Below are 13118 nucleotides of genomic sequence, written 5' to 3'. Positions count from 1 at the left end.
ATATATTTCTATCCTGACTAATAAACTTGGTTGCTTTCCTGCCGTGGGATGATGGCTAAAGAAAAAGCACTTTTACTAGGGCGGGGGGATAAAATGGACACATATGTAATACCCTTTGTAATACTTTAAGCAATAAATAAAAAAATAAATAAAAGAGCACTTTTAAATGGTAAAGTTGGATTCACTTTACCCACAACAAGGAAAACATATCTCGTATACAGCAGTCTCTTGGGTCACTTCACCACCTCGATGATGCATCAAGACCTGAGACCTTCCATGTACAACACCGACTAGAGCACTTCATCTGTATAACCTTATTCAATCGTCATCGCATCTGCGGTGAGGTACATACTGTGATCATAATTTCCAACGTAGAGATAAGAAAACAGGTTTAGAGAGATTAAGCAACTTGCACAGAATTATTCACCTAGCCGCAGATGGAGCATATCACATCCAGGCAGATACCTCTCAATAGCAAGCCTTTTCCGGCCTGGCTAATATTCGTCCTCATGTGTTCTTCCCATGAGGCTGAAACTAGTGATTCTCACATTTACATCATAATCATATGGAGGACTTGGGAAAAATACACTTGCGTGAGCGCTAGCCCAGGAGATTCTGATTCGGGAAAGGGAGGGGAGATCTGCATTTTTCATAGGCACTCCTCTCCAACCCCCTCCCCCAATTAGGTGATTTTGGCACCAGTTGTCTTCAGATTATACAGAGAGACACTCCATTAAACAGAAGGAGATGCTACCCATCAGGGGGAGAAACTTTTTAAAATAGCATTAATTTTCCCATTACCCAAGATTCAACAGGGTTTTAAAAAAGTGGCAAGGAGTAGTTGAACGGGTACCAAGTGTAGTTGGGGATGATGAAAATGTTGGGGAGATGGATGGTGGTGATGGCTGTACAACCAGGTGAAAGTACTTAATGCCACTGAACTGTATACTTAAAAATGGTTAAAATGGTGCCTGGCTGGTGTGGCTCAGTGGTTGAGCATTGACTTATAAACCAGGAGGTCACGGTTCGATTTCCAGTCAGGGCACATGCCCGGGTTGTGGGCTTGATCCTTAGTGTGGGGCATGGAGGCAGCCAATCAATGATTCTCTTTCATCATTGATGTTTCTCTTGCTCCCCCTCTCCCTTCCTCCCTGAAATCAATAATAAAAATATATTTTAAAAATGGTTAAAATGGTAAGTCTCCTGTTATATATATTTTGCCACACACACACACACACACAAAGGGCAGGATGCTAACCTCTTAGCTGCCTTGGGGAAGGTATCTCTGACACCCTTTCCTGCTGATCTGGAAAGAGGTGAGGGTTAATCCTAAGGGATCCCTTGAGGAAGGGATGAGTGAGAGACAAGGTGAAGCAAAGTTGGCCCTCAGGTGGACCCTCTTCAGCTTTGGGCTAGCTTTGTGGGAGTTCTCAGCACACTTAAGTACGCCTCATCCCCTGCCTTCCCATAGCCTATCCCTGACATACTCATAGACATGGCTGAGAGGGGAAAGAGCCCAAGGGATGCTGGAAAGAGATCCTTCTTCAGAGTTGCAGAGCCAGCTCCATCCTGAACTTTCAGCAAGACACCCACATCCCTCGGGTGTCACCTGGCCCCTTCCTTCTCACCTTTCGGATTTCAGCTCAAATGTCATCTCCTCAGAAAGGATTTGCCTGCTCTAAAGCAGGCGCTGCTCCCCTCCTACCTATTGCTTTCCGTAATATTACCCTGCCTGATTGTCTTCTGAGCATTTACCACCACGGAAATGATATTTATTACTTATTTGTACACGAGTTACTTGCTGGCCTCCCCTGACTAGCACCAGAACCCCTAAGAGCTGGGAATGCACTGGTTTTGTTCACTGCCATCTTCCCAAGTAGGAACTCAATAAATATTTGTAGATTAAATAAATGAGTAAGCCTCATTTGTTTCACTGTGTCTAGTCAGCTCTTTCCACCTACCCAGGTGATTTGTATAAAAGGTCAATGAGATCGGGTTTGCCAAGGTGCTTGGTAAAAGAAGACTCCACACAAAGTGGGGTTATGGTTCATGAGAGGAAAGGTAGTTCAGGAAGCCGAGGGCCTCGTGGGGCCTTTTTGTGACCTTGGCACAGTGGTGACCCGCCCCCCCCCCCCCCGCCCCCCACCTCGCCCCACACTTCGCCACTCTTCTAGGTTGAGACTGTCTGGGATCTAAAATAATGATGCTCCATTCTGCAGACCATCCAAACACAATGAAACCAAATTATTTATGACAAGGTGAGGCCCCTCCATGAGTTTTCTCGATAACAGGACTCAAATAACAAGGTGCTACTTAGAGAGTCAGGGATCTGCCAGGAAGGCAAACCTAGAAGAGCCACAATGATGATCCTGCCCAAGTCTGCGGGGTTAACAAGCATGAACTTAGTGCCTATGTATTCCAGCTACGGGCTCTGTCAGAGAGAGAGAGAGAGGAGTAGGGGAGAAAACACATTGAAAACTGAAAGTTTATGAGGTGCATCTGACCTGGGGGGAATCAGGGGAGGCCTTCTGGAGTGATTGACAACTAAACTCAATTTAAAATACAGAGGTAAGAGGGCTGGGCATATGATGGAAATGCCAGGCATATTGTTTAGGGAGGGCTGAGTAGTGAAAGTATGGGGTATTTATTGCCGGAGTATCTGGAGTGCCAGGGGATGGGAAGGGTGAATGCAGAGGGGGAAAAGGGAGTTGAGAGATGTCCCAGGAGAAGTGGGTATCATCCACTCTGGAGCAGGCAGCAGATCAGAGCTATGTTGCACACTCATGCCAGTGGAGCCATGAGGTGAAGAGCCCACTCATTGGTCCACTAGCCCAGAGGGCCAGTCTAGATTGGCTGAGAGTAGGAAAAGGTGAAAAGACAAAGATGACCCAGACTTCACTGTGCTGTCAGCAGGGAAGACCTAAGTTAGGAGGGGCTTGGCTTGGGGATCTGAAAATACCAAGGGGAAGAAACTTCCCAGCCAAACTTGTCACACACATGGGTTGTGTAGGTCATTGATTCAGGATTGCCTGTGAAACCTGCATTCAGCAGTCTCGCCTTGGAATAGCGTAGCGTCTTAACAGCCTGGCTGGCAGAGAGTGCAACTGCTGAGTCAGTGCTAAACAGAAGGAAGAGGAGAAAGAAGAACCGGTGTAACTCCCTGCACTTTAGCCCAAAGTGGAACCTCCACTGAGCCCTAAGGAAATGCAACAGAAATGGAGAGGAGGCAAATTAGGGCCCTGGTAGTTTTGCATAAAATACTTATACCTCAAATTTGCTCATGAGACAATGTATGATTGCAAAGGCAGGGAAAACCAGACAGAGACAGGAGGGGGGGGGGGAGAGAGAGAGAGAGAGAGAGAGAGAGAGAGAGAGAGGGAGAGGGAGAGGGAGAGGGAGAGGGAGAGGGAGAGGGAGAGGGAGAGGGAGAGGGAGAGGGAGAGGGAGAGGGAGAGGGAGAGGGAGAGAGAGAGAGAGAGAGAGAGAGAGAGAGAGAGAGAGAAGCAGGTACAGAAGAGGGCTCTTCTTCCTTTCCATTCCCAGCTGTCCTTACTCTGGACCTGCCTCAAATTTCATGTACTCAAGAGAAAAGGGAACAATGTACAGTTTCTCATAGGGAGATATATTTTCAGGTGCTCCCAAGTGAGAAATTTAAACTTCATACAGTGGGGCCTTGACTTACGAGTTTAATTCGTTCCAAGACCGAGCTTGTTAAGGAGCTCGTTAAGGAGCTTGTTAACTCAAATTACTCTATCAATTCAATGCAAAAAATCGGCAGAGACAGCTGGTATCTCAAAAAAGTCATTAGTCGGGACACTCGTAAGTCAAGGCCCCACTGTATATTCATTTTTATGACATCTATAAAAACAAACATGTTAGCAAACCTAGCCCATTCCTCCCCAAATCAGTCGGCTTGGACCTGGGGGTCTAGGTTAAAGTTCCCATCTCATTAACATGCATTCACTTTTTCCATTTCTCCCCACTACTTCCAGCTCCTCCAGCTTAATGGCACTGAGGGGGTCCTGGCAAAGTTGAACATAGCAAGTGTCTTAGACTGACACAGAAATTCTCTGTCATAAGGTCAACAGCATATTAGTGGTTGACCTCTAGCCGGTGGTGGGACTAGGGCACTAAGGGACAATAGAATGCACCTCCAATCATCCATCCGTATTTCCATCCTGCAAAACCTACACAAATAGTTCAGCCTCTCCTCATCTATTTCTGGATCCCCACGATTATAAAGGTCTCCTTCCCCTAAGCCACCATTGCATGTGGCAACTTTGACAAGTTGCATTTCCTGCCTGCCTTCTCCCTTAGGTGTTTCTCGTTGCCCCTGAGAGCTTGTAAACTCCTGGATCACTATTTACCAACATATCCTAGTTTCTGCTGGGCACTCTCCTACTCATTGCAAGCCATAAATAACGGTAGAGCAGGTAGGATAGAGCAGATGCAAAAGTTGAAAATAAGGGAATTTCCATCAACAAGGAAATGACTCAATAAAACCTGGTACATTCATATCCAGGAAAACAGATTTTTCATTTGTTTTTATGACTTATAACTAATAAATTTATCTAGAGATATGTCCCAGAACATATTTTTCATTTTTTTAAAATAAAACTAAATTATGAGTTTACGTATATAACATAAAACACACACACACACACACACACACACACGAAACATATTCATGTGTATGTCTGTGTAAAACCATATAAATACACAGAAAAAAAGTTTGTAAGAATACACCACGGGAGAAACAAGATAGCAGCATAGGTAAATGCTGACACTCGCTTCCCATAACCATGTCAAAATTACAACTAAAATACAGAATAGCCATCATTCAGAATCACCTGAAATCTGGCTGAATGTAAGTCCTACAACTAGAAAAGTAAAGAAGGAAGCACATTGACACTGGTTGGAAGGGCAGAGGTGTGGAATGGGCTGGTCCAACACCCACATGTGGCAATATTTTAATCGGGAGGGATAACTCCACTGCAGAAGCCTTCCATGAAGAGCAAGGGGTCCCACACCACACCCTCAGCCCAGGGTTCCAGAGCTGGGAAGAGAAGTCCCTGTAACGTCAGGCTGTAAAAACCAGCGAGGAATGTGGCTGATGACATGGAGGCTGCTGGAGACCCAGGCAGTTCCTCTTAAAAGGCTGATGCACAAACTTACTCGGACTCACTCCCTCTGAGATTCAGTGCTGTGGCAGCAGCTTCAGGGAGAGGGGTCCAGGGACATACAGGGAAGAACTGGATTGTCTGGCATTGGAGAAAGAACTTGGAGGTAGCTTTCTCCCAGACAGGGGTGCTCGAAGGGGTCATTGTTACCGTGCTGGGACCTCCCCGATGGCAGAGCTGATTGGCAGCCATATCTGGGTTTCCATCAGCCTGGCTTACACTGTTCACTCCACCCTGAGACTCTGCCCTTCCAATTTGCAGCCCTACCCAAGCTGTATGCAGAGGCTTTTCCATATGAATGGTCTGTCCTGATCAGGCTTCAGACTTTTCTAAAATATCTCAAACAAGCATCAGCTGGCATCAGCATGCCCCTATACCTATCATAAGAGGCCCACTAGCACCAGCCTGCCTTGCCTTATAGCTTGGCCTCATCTGGGCACTTCCAAACCCAATACAAGTAGCAGCATCTGCAGATTGCTGTGTAGCTCCTGCTGGGTAGCCCCAGGCAGTGGCTAACTTTGTACCTCCTAGGGGGCCCCAGAGCCAGTGTACCTGGTAGACAGCTTCAGACCATACCAGATTACAACTTTATACATCCACAAGTGACATACTCAAGGGGCGTATTCAGTGAGCACCAAAGCCCCACTGAAGCAAGTCCTGCTCCATAGGTGTGTCTCCTATACAGCAGCTCTTTCATTGTAGTATCAGCTGGTTCTCACAGCCAATTGGCCTGGAGGTCAATTCCTCCCAGTCACATCAACAGCAATCAAGGCTCAACTACAAGACTGTGCACACAGCCCACACAGAGGTACACCTAGAGTGCCCAGCTCAGGTGACTAAGGATGCTGAGCTACTGGGTCCTACAGGACACCTACTACACAAGGCCACTCTATCAATTTCAGAAGACAAAGAAGCTCTTCCTAATACATAGAAACAAACACAGGGAAGCAGCCAAAATGCAGAGACAAAGAAACATGTCACAAATGAGAGAACAGAAGAAAACTCCAGAAAAAGAAATAAGTGAAATAAAAGCAAGAAAACTACTAGATACAGAGTTCAAAACAATGGTTATAAGGTTGCTCAAAGATCTTAATTAGAGCTTCAAGGGACTTTGTGAGACTTTCAAGGATCTTAGTGAAAATTTCAAGAACCTTAGTGAGAACATCAAAGACATGAAAAAGAGCCAGTCAGAAATTAAGTGTACACTAACTGAAATAAAGAATAATTTACAGGGATTCAACAGCAGAGTAGAGGATTCCGTGAATCAAATCAACAAGTGGGAATAAGAGGAAGCAAAAACACCCAATCAGAAGAACAACAACAAAAAAGAATCCAAAAATATGAAGATAGTGTAGGGAGCCTTTGGGACAACTTCAAGCGTATCAACATTAGCATTATGGAGGTGTCAGAAGGAGGAGAGAGAAAGCAAGATATTGAAAACCTATTTGAAGAAATAATGACAGAAAATTTCCCCGACCTGGTAAAAGATATAAACTTACAAGTCCAGGAAGCGCAAGGAGTCCCAAACAAGAGGGGGACCCAAAAAGGCCCACACCAAGACACATCATAATTAAAATGCCAAGGGTTAAAGACAAACAAAGAATCTTAAAAGCAGCAAGAGAAAAGAAGTTGTTTACCTACAAAGGAGCGCCCATACGACTGTTAGCTGATTTCTCAACAGAAACTTTGCAGGCCAGAAGGAAGTGGCAAGAAATATTCAAAGTGATAAAAACCAAGGACCTATAACCAAGATTACTCTACCCAGCAAAGCTATCATTTAGAATCGAAGGGCAGATAAAAAGTTTCACAGACAAGAAAAAGCTAAAGGAGTTCATCACCACCAAACCAGTATTACATGAAATGTTGAAAGATATTCTTTAAGAAGAAGATAAAGAGGAAGAGGAGGAGGAAGAGGAAAAGGGAGAGGGAGAGGGAGAGGGAGAGGGAGAGGAAGAGGAGAAGAAGAGAGAAAAAAAATAAAAAATATGAAAATAAAATGGCAATAATACATATCTATCAACAATTGAATCTAAAAATAAAATATACAAGAAATCTAATGAACAAAATAAACTGATGAATAAAGTAGAACCAGAGGCATGGAAACATGGAACAGATTGATGAATCTCAAATAGAAGAAGGGAGGGGGAGGGCTGGAAAGATATTAATCAAAGAATTTATATGCACACTAGAGATCCACTGCACAGATTCGTGCACCAGTGGGGTCCCTCGGCCTGGCTTGCAGGGATCAGGCCAAAACCAGCAGTCCGACATCCCCCAAGAGGTCCCAGATTGTGAGAGGATGCAGGCCAGGCCAAAGGACCCCACCTGTGCATGATGAGGGCTGGGGAGGGGCTGCAGGAGGGCTCCAAGGTGTGTCCGGCCTGTCTTGCCCAGTCCCAATCAGGGCCAATCAGGGCTGGCTGGCCGGGGAGGGACCACAGGAGGTTGGCGGCAGGAGGGACCGCAGGAGGGCTCCAGGGCATGCCCAGCCCGTCTTGCTCAATCCAGATTGGCTGGACCCCAGCAGCAAGCTAACCTACTGGTCAGAGCATCTGCCCCCTAGTGGTCAGTGCGCATCATAGCAACTGGTCAAATGGTTGGACACTTAGCATATTAGGCTTTTATTATATAGGATATGCATTACCAATAGACACAGACAATAGGGTGGTAAAGGCCTGAGGTTGGGTGGAACCGGGTTGAGGGGAGCAAAGGGGGCAGGGGGGGGGGGGAGTGGAGGAAGGGGGATATCTGTAACACTCTCAACAATAAATATTTTAAAAAAAGAACATACACCAAACTAGTAACAGTGATTATTTCTAAAACAGAAAGTAGAATTAAACAGGGATTAATAGGGGGTTTAACTGTATCTGTAGTGTTTACATTCTTTACAATCAAGAATGTATTGATGTATTACTAGTATAATTAAAAATAAATAAAAAATAGTCCTGGCTGGTGGCTCACTTGGTTGAACCATTGACCCATACACCAAAAGGTTTTGGGTTCGATTACTAGTCAAGGCACATACCTGGACTTTAGGTTCAATACATGGTCAGGGTAACTACTGGAGGCAATCAATCAATCTTTCTCTTTCACATCTATGTTTCTCTCTCTCCATTCCTCTCTCTAAAATCAATAAAACATATCCTTGGTTGAGAAATATAAATAAACAAACAAACAAATAAATATTTTAAAGCCTAAATTATTACATGAGATTGTTTCATCCTGTAGAACTTTGCTTTAATGAGTTAAAGAGCTGAAGAAAGCAGTGGAACTACTCCCACTTGGGCAAGGGTTTGTTTATCCTCCTTATCTCAAGTTAGAGCCAACAATGCTAATGATTCTGAATAGCACTGGCCACTCCTTGGCTATCCCATCCCCTCCCACACACAGCTTCAACTATCACCTCTCTGTGGATGACTCCCAAATGCCTCTTTCCAGACACAGCCTCTCCCACAAGCTACAGTTCTGACTTTCCAACTTCCTGTTGAGTAGAGCCAACACCCTGTGCACAAAACCAGACTACTGTTCTCCTTCTCTTCCTAATCCAATTATTTCACCTAATTTCCTCCTTCCTATTAACTGGCACCTCCATTTTTTTCCAGGAACTCAGAAAGGAAACTTCCTAGTCATCTTTAGCCCTCTTTACTCATACATCCACCCAGTTATTTGTCATATACTAATGATTTTTCTTTCCCAACTGTTAATTCCCTTTTGTTGCCATTGATACCACTCCAGTTCTGATCTTTTACATCCATCACCTAGACTAATGGAATCACCTTGCCCCTGACTGCTTTGATCCACCTGCTAGATGCCTGACTTCCCATCTGGTGAAAGCCCAACATTCCAGCCTATTGAAGTCATTTTGAGCCTCCCCATTCCATCACCTATTGTATTAGCTATCCTCCCAACTTTGAGCCATCTGAAAATTAGGAAAATAAGGCTTTATGTCTTCATCCAAGTATCTAATAAAAATGTTAAAGTGGGATGAGCCAACGACAAGTCTCTGGACTACAGATTGCTATTCAAAGGAACAGAGAGCTTATCCCTGGAGGAAAAAAAGTAACTTAAAAAGAAAATTAGTGTCAGATGCTTTTCATATACCATCTAGTCTATACCTTACAGCAATTCCTGGTACAAGGTATTGTTATCCTAATTTTAAAGGTTTTAAAACTGAAGTTCAGAATGGTTAGGTAACTGTGAAAAGCCTCACAGCTATTAAGTGGTAAAGTTTTTATTTGAAACTATGTCTGTTGATTCTAGAGCTTGTGGATTTTCCACCACACCAGTGGAATCTTTCATGGATCTTCACATTCTGGAAGATAAAACACATACCTCTTAGTCTGCAATGAGGGCCTCCCACATTCTAGCTATAAATCTACCTTTATAACAGTAGAGTCTATACCAGTGATGGCGAACCTCTGACGCAAGTCAGAGGTGTCACACGAACTCATTTTTTTGGTTGATTTTTCTTTGTTAAATGGCATTTAAATATATAAAATAAATATCAAAAATATAAATCTTTGTTTTACTATGGTTGCAAATATCAAAAAATTTCTATATGTGACACGGCACCAGAGTTAAGTTAGGGTTTTTCAAAATGCTGACACACCAAGCTCAAAAGGTTCGCCATCACTGGTCTATACCATGTGTCAAACACAGTAGTAATGTTTTACATGCTTTATTTCATTTAATCCTCACCACAAACCTATGTGGTAAATACAATTATATCTATTTCCTGAGTCTGAAACTGATGCATACTGAGATAAAAAATAGTCTAACTTGTAAATCAAAGATTATCTCAAAATAAATAGTTTAATAAAGGTTAAGGTATTTTAAATATTAAACTATTTAAGAAATAGTTTAATAAAGGTTACCCAGCTAGTAAACAGCAAAAGCTGGATTTCAAACTGGGGCCTGCCTGACTAAAGAGATATTTAGAAGGCAGAATGGATAGGAAGTTCCACTCACACAATCAACATGTACTTATTGAGCATCTTTGTCACAGGCTCAATATTATGCTAGAACTGAAGATAACAGAAGTGAATACCAACAAAAGTCCCTGCTCCTGGCTTCAAGGAGCACATGCTTTATTGGGAAAGACAGACATTAAAATGAAAGGTAGTCAAGTGTGGGCAGTACTGGGAAGGAGAAGCCCCTAGTGCTAAGAAACCACAGACTCAGTGGGGGTGAGCTCAGAGACCTGAGGTTTCTGGTCTTGGCAAGTGGGTCAATAAAGGTTCTTTCCACTGCAATGGAGAACATGGGAGAAATAGGTTTAGAGACACTAGTTTGGGGGAGATGTCACACAGGCAGCTAGATATGCAAATTAGAACTCAGGAGCAAGGAGTAGGTTGTAGAAAGGTCTGGAATCATTGATGTAAAATTGAAACTCAACTCAATGGAGATACATATCAAAACTCTAAAGAACTCAACATATATGTGGGGTGAACAAGGAAACAGAGGGCTTCAAAGGAGACCCTGCTTGTCTGGCCAACTAATGCTCTCCCGTGAACAAGACTTCTAAGCATTGCTTCACCTCTTCCCACGCAGAAACACCTTACCATCCTTTTCATCAAGCCTCACCCTGTCTTAGTCAAGCCATCAATCTGCACCAAAAACTCCAACCCAGAGCTCCCTCTCTTGGATTCAAGCCATGTAACAGCAAGCCCAGGACTCAGCCATTTTTTTGGTAAGGACGGTGAAAATCTCAAGTATTTGTATGTTTTTGAATGGGAAAACATATCGCTCATACATCTGATAAGGGCTTAATATCCAAAATTTATAGAGAACTTCTAAAACTCAACACCAAAAAAACAAACAATCCAATTAAAAAATGGGCAAAGGACCTGACTAGGCACTTCTCCAAAGAGGACATATGGATGGCCATAAACATTAGAAAAGATACCCAATATCACTAATCATCAGAGAAATGCAAATTAAAACCACAATGAGATATCGCCTCACCCTTGTCAGAATGGCTATCCTCAATAACTCAACAAACAACTGTTGGCGAGGATGTGGAGAAGGGGGACCCTCGTGCACTATTGGTGGCAATGCAGATTGGTGCAGCCACTGTAGAAAGCAATATAGTTACCTCAAAAAATTAAAAATGGAATTGCCTTATGACCCAGCAATTCTATTTCTGGGAATTTATCTGAAGAAACCCGAAATGCTAATTTGAAAAACTATACACCTGTGTTCATTGCAGTGCTATTTACTAGCACAATAGTCAAGATTTGCAAGCAGCCCAAGTGCCCAGCAGTAGATGAGTGAATAAAAAAGCAGTGGTACATTTACACAATGGGATACTATTCAGTCATTTAAAAAAATAAAAAAAGGAAAAGAAAATTTTACCTTTTTCGACAGCTTAGATGGACCTGGAGAGCATTACGCTAAACGAAATAAGCCAGTCAGAGAAAGGCAAGTACCGTATGATTTAACTCATATGTGGAATCTAATGAACAAACTGAACTAACAAGCAAAATAGAGACAAACTCATAGATAGAGAGCAGGCTGAAAGTTTGAGGGGGTGGGAGGATTCGGCAGAAAAGAGGAAGAACTCATGGACATGGACAACAGTGTGGTGACCACAAGGGCAGGGGATGGGTGGAGGTGGAAGAGGATATAGGGGGAACAAATGGTAATGAAAAATATATAGAAAGAGAGCATATTAAAAACGTAGGAGAAATTTTTCTGAATAAAAAAAAGAAGAAAAGAAAATCTCAGGTATCTGTGCCCTGTCCCTAATTGGACTGAAAGATCTTTAATGGCAAATCCTGGGTATAAAATTAGAAATGCAGTGAGCATCCTCTCTACAGAACCAACCAATTGCACTCAATTTCAAAGAGTGTAATAAAACAATAAATCAGTAGCAGAGCATTTGTGTGAACTATTTAGTCCAAATGAACCTGAATGCCTTCCTCAATACAACAGCAACCAATGTTCTGGGCGTTCTCCCAAGTTTTTCCCTTATCCTCTGCAATGAATAGAGCCAGTCACAAGGTGAGCATTCGCTGCCTCTCCTTGTGCATTCTACTCCATTCTCTGGAATGCAATGCCTTCAGTCCCAGCAGCCCTTCTTTCCAGAATTCAAGTTGAAAAGAAATGATCTTCAGAAAGGATAAAATGTTTTACTAGCAAAAACACCAAGTAGCTGCAATAGAAGCCTCTTTCCCATGAGTCAAGTCACAGAGTTATAACCAGACCCCTTCAACATAACATTGTCCAATTCTACAACTTACAAATGATCCTCACTCATGATGTTTGATGCTACCCTTCCATATGAAATACTGAGAAAGGGGAAGAGTGAATAACATCTTGTTTCACAAATTACAGAAATTATTAGGTTCTCACCTGAATTGTCATCTAGCTCAGGTAAACTCAGGTAAGCAGTAGCTATGGGGACCCCCATCAGCCAGCATAGTGACTGACGTACAAGAGTCACTCAAAATGACTGCTGAATGTCTGAGTACTGAATGGATGAGAAAAGATTGGGGGGAAAACAAAATCGTAGGAAAAAAACGGGAAAACAGAATGAGGGACAACATGTAAGTAGTGAGAGTCTGAAAGACAACCAACCACCTCCCTCTATCTTAGGCTCATATTCTTCTCAAATTATCCACAGATACCCACATGGTAGCTAAATGTTTGGGTCAGTTTCTCAGACCTATAGGCTCTGGTTAAATGAAAACTTAAAGTATTTGCCATTTAATATTTTTAAGTCTTGTAACTGCTCTCTCTCTTCCCTTCAAAATGCCTTTAAAATACTTTTTGTTTTAACCTTTCATCTAAACTAAGACTTGACACTGAATTTGACTACTATTAGATTCTAAGGTAAGGATGTAGCCCAAGCTTTTGGGTTTGCTGCCCCATCTAACTTCCCATCACTTCCCACATTGGGTGTCAGGAATCCTCAAGGATGGTGCCTATCTCTCTGAG

This window comes from Myotis nattereri (assembly GCF_964212035.1).
Source record: "Myotis nattereri genome assembly, chromosome: 13".
NCBI lineage: Eukaryota > Metazoa > Chordata > Mammalia > Chiroptera > Vespertilionidae > Myotis > Myotis nattereri.
This window is presented reverse-complemented; position numbering follows the sequence as displayed.